The sequence below is a fragment of the Arachis duranensis genome, chromosome 1 (assembly GCF_000817695.3).
Source record: "Arachis duranensis cultivar V14167 chromosome 1, aradu.V14167.gnm2.J7QH, whole genome shotgun sequence".
Lineage (NCBI taxonomy): Eukaryota > Viridiplantae > Streptophyta > Magnoliopsida > Fabales > Fabaceae > Arachis > Arachis duranensis.
Window position 1 is genome coordinate 9,324,475 of NC_029772.3, and position 4,053 is coordinate 9,328,527.

Sequence of the window (4,053 nt, forward strand, 5' to 3'; positions counted from 1 at the left end):
CATTTAATTATATACTTTATTTAATATTTGAGAATTTGACGTTTATTATTTTTATTATATTATATAATTAAAAAATACTAAATTTATTTTATCTTATTAATTGTACAAAAATTACTGTAGTTTTTATTGATCCAATAATTCTGTGGACCTTCGTGGAGCTATATTTCCTTGTGTGAATGAAATTAAATTAAAATGGAAAAGAACGTCTCCACGTCGTTAAAAATGAAGATGAAAACAAATTTCAGGATATGAAGTAGGAAATGATATTAGAGCCTTATATTTCCATCATTAGTAAAAGAAACAATCATACTCTATTCTTAGGAATATTAAAAGAAATTCCTAATAATTTGTACTATTAAAACAAACACCTTGTTTTTTTTTATAATAAATAAACTTAATATTCTAAGAAATATAATTTCATAACTTTTTTAACATTAAATGCTCATTTAATATTCAATTACAAGTGGCTAGCTAGCATTTAACATTAGAATTGAAGTTAGTTAAAATTCTTTAGATTATTGTTGTATAGCTAACTCATCAAATAGTGTTATTTTGTGTTGGATATTTTATGCTCTTTTGATTAGAGTTTTTTTTTATGAAATTGAACGTTTAATTTATTTTCATGGATGGGATTATTTTTTATGTTTCTTTATATTAGCTATGTTTGAATATTTGTAGCAGAGATTTTAGAATTTTTTTATAGTTTAATGGATATTTTGTCTAAAAATATTAGATTTTTTTATAGTTTAATGGTATAATTTTCTTCCTTTTTATCTCTTGTTTTTTTTCTCACAGATGCCTTGTTAATGAAATTGGTTGTGTATTTTAATGCTCAGTGCTTATTTATGAAAAAAAAAAAACTCCATAGTATTTTTTGAATGATGGAAAATCAATAAAAAAAATACAGCCATGAGTTTAATGTAGCTATCACTGATTAAGAAATCTCTGCTAATGGACACTGATTTTAAGTGTTGAATAGTTGTTTTCTTTTTTGTGGTCACATTTTGTGCATCCTCAACAAATAAGGGGTAGTAAAGTAGGTTGGTCTCCCGTCACGCTTAGGTCCACGTCATAAATAGAGTGGGTCGATCCGTCTCGCTTAGATCTGTGCTATAAATGGGGTGAGTCAGCTATAAAAAAACAATTATGTTTAATAGATAAGATAAAAATTAAGACATTATATTTAAAAATATTAAATTATTAATAAAAAAAGACACTAAAAATACTAATAAGAGACTTAATTTATTTTTATTTTTTTATTATTATTTTCATTAATCTTTTATAATTATATTTTCTATTACTATATTTTTTTCTTAAACCTTTTGCTTTAAAAAAAAGATTAAATTAAAATTTTATAATTTATTTTAATTTATCACCAAACAAAATATATAAATTAAATATTTTTATATATCTATCTTTTATGTTTTATTTTTCGTATATTGTTATGTTATGCTCTCAAAATCACACAGAGCCATACATATTTAATGTGAACCATGAATCATGATAACTCATTTAATTTAATTTATTATTATCGATTGAGATATAAAACTATATGACTTTGATATATGGAAGCATTATCGGTGATGGGTTGGTTGACGAAATTTACGAGGATTATAATAGTTTTTTTTTATTTTTAAAAATTAAACGTATTTTTATTTTTTATTAAATTCATTAAAAAATAATTTGTTTGAACAATAAGAACCATGATGCCTTTTGTTATTGTCTAAATACATTATGTTTTCAATGAATATAAAAAAAATAAAAACATAATAATTGTCTCCAAATAAATGTACAAACTAAGGAAAACAAAGTTTCTGTTTTTTATTTTATTAATGTTAGAAACTGATGTAAATACACAAAATTATTATTATATGAGAACACAAATTTTAATTAATATAATTAATAACACATTTATTCTTTTTTTTCTTTTCTTTTTTAAAAATATTATAAATAACACATTTATTTTAATAGACCTTTAAAATAAAACTTTCTTAAAACCCCATATGTTTTATATGATCGTCTGTGTTCTAAATAATAAGCCAATTATTGAATGTTATGGTCCCATTTAGTTTCTTTTCGTAATAACAATGTCTAGTTCATTTCAACAACTGTAACAAAGTTTTTCTATCGCCAGTGTTGCCACCACAAAGAAAGGAATACTCAACTAAATCTAGCGATGCTTTAGAATTTTGACCCTGTAATACATAGATATAAAATTCATAACGGTGTTTACAGAAATTGATAAAACTAATTTTAAAAAAAATCGTAGATTCTAACTAAAAGGGGAGAGATGAGAGAGAGAGCGGTGGAGAAACAGTGGGTGGGTAAATACCGGGAGGGGTAGTAGTCATAGGCAAACGACAAAACAGGGCAAGGATTCCAGAGTTTGGAACAAAGATGAGTATCATCGATTGGAAATGATTCTTTCTCAGTATTTGTTGATAATCTCCCAGTCGATATATCAAAACGCGAACTATTCAGTCTGTTCAATTGGACGGGTAGGATAATAGACATTTATCTGGCACGTAAGAATAAGAATGGCCAGATCTATCTATTCGTTTTTGTCCAGTACACTACAAATGGGAGAGCTTTAATGGCCGTTGCAAAAATGAATCATATGGTGTTGAGAGAAAAAAAAAATTTTGTAGCAGAAGTCAAGTATAGAAGAAAACCTGGTCTGAAAGAGAACAAAGGCAAAGAAGTGTAAGATCTCACAAGACAAGGAGAGGAAGGTGGATCTCAGCAGAACAGGAATACAAAGAAGAAGGAAGAGCATGTGGATAAGAATTCGAGGGATGCGTATGTCAAAGATCCAAATAAGAACGGATGGTCGAAGAAAAAGAAATACCAGTGGCAAAAAATAATGTTATATGGTTACAAAGGAGTATTGTGGGAGGCACAAAGAAGATGATCAATTTTCAGGCACGCCAAAAGATTCATAACGATTGGCCAAGCGTAACGCATGTAAGGGAATTGGGTGCATACAAAGCAATGCTAACGTTTGACACATTAGCTAACGCGGAGGAAGCATACACTTTCAGAATGAATGACCTATTAAAAGTGTTATATATGGTATGGAGATGGGATGAGAGTGAGAGAAGTGAGACAAGAAGAACATGGTTGGAATGCTATGAAGTACCATTGCATGCATGGTCAACGGAGACTTTTACAAGACTAGGAGATCAATGGGGTGGACTAAATCTCCATTTTGGTCCCTGATATTCACGTGATTACTCATTTTGGTCTCCGAAGTTTAAAATTATCTATATTGGTCCTCCAGATTCAAGTTCGGGCACCAATGTGGTCCTTTGACTATTTTCGGCGATGATATGGCAAACGAAGTGCTAAGACGACACACTCCCTACCATGCTGGACACTGCAACGGCTAGCTAACATGTCGAGAATTGTATTTGTATCTAATTTAGTTTCTGAAACCCTAATTATCTTATTATTTATCTGAGTTATAATGACAAAGTTTTAACAAGGGAGGACTAAATTGGATACAAATACAACCCTCGCCACATCAACTAGCCGTTACAGCGTCCAATGTGACAGGAAGGGTATTATCTCGGCACTCCATTTGCCTAATCATCACCGAAAAGAGTCAAGGGACCATTGGTGGACGAAATTGTGATCACTGTTCTTTAAGTTGTATGAAATTATTATTGTGGCACCAGTTGAATTCACAACTCCGTTCAACTAACCAGCAAGTGTACTGGGTCGTCCAAGTAATAAACCTTACGTGAGTAAGGGTCGATCCCACAGAGATTGTTGGTATGAAGCAAGCTATGGTCATCTTGTAGATCTCAGTTAGTGAGTGGAATCATAGAGTCAAATGGAATTAAATTGGATAAATAAAATAAATAAAAGGGATAGAAATACTTATGTAAATCAATAGTGGGAATTTCAGACAAGCGAATGGAGATACTGTATGGCTCAAGGACGCCTACTTTCCTACTGCTTCAACTCAATCCTTCTTACTCCTTTCCATGGCAAGCTGTGTATAGGGGTTCACCATCAGCGGTGGCTACTTTCAATCCTCTCGGGAAAATG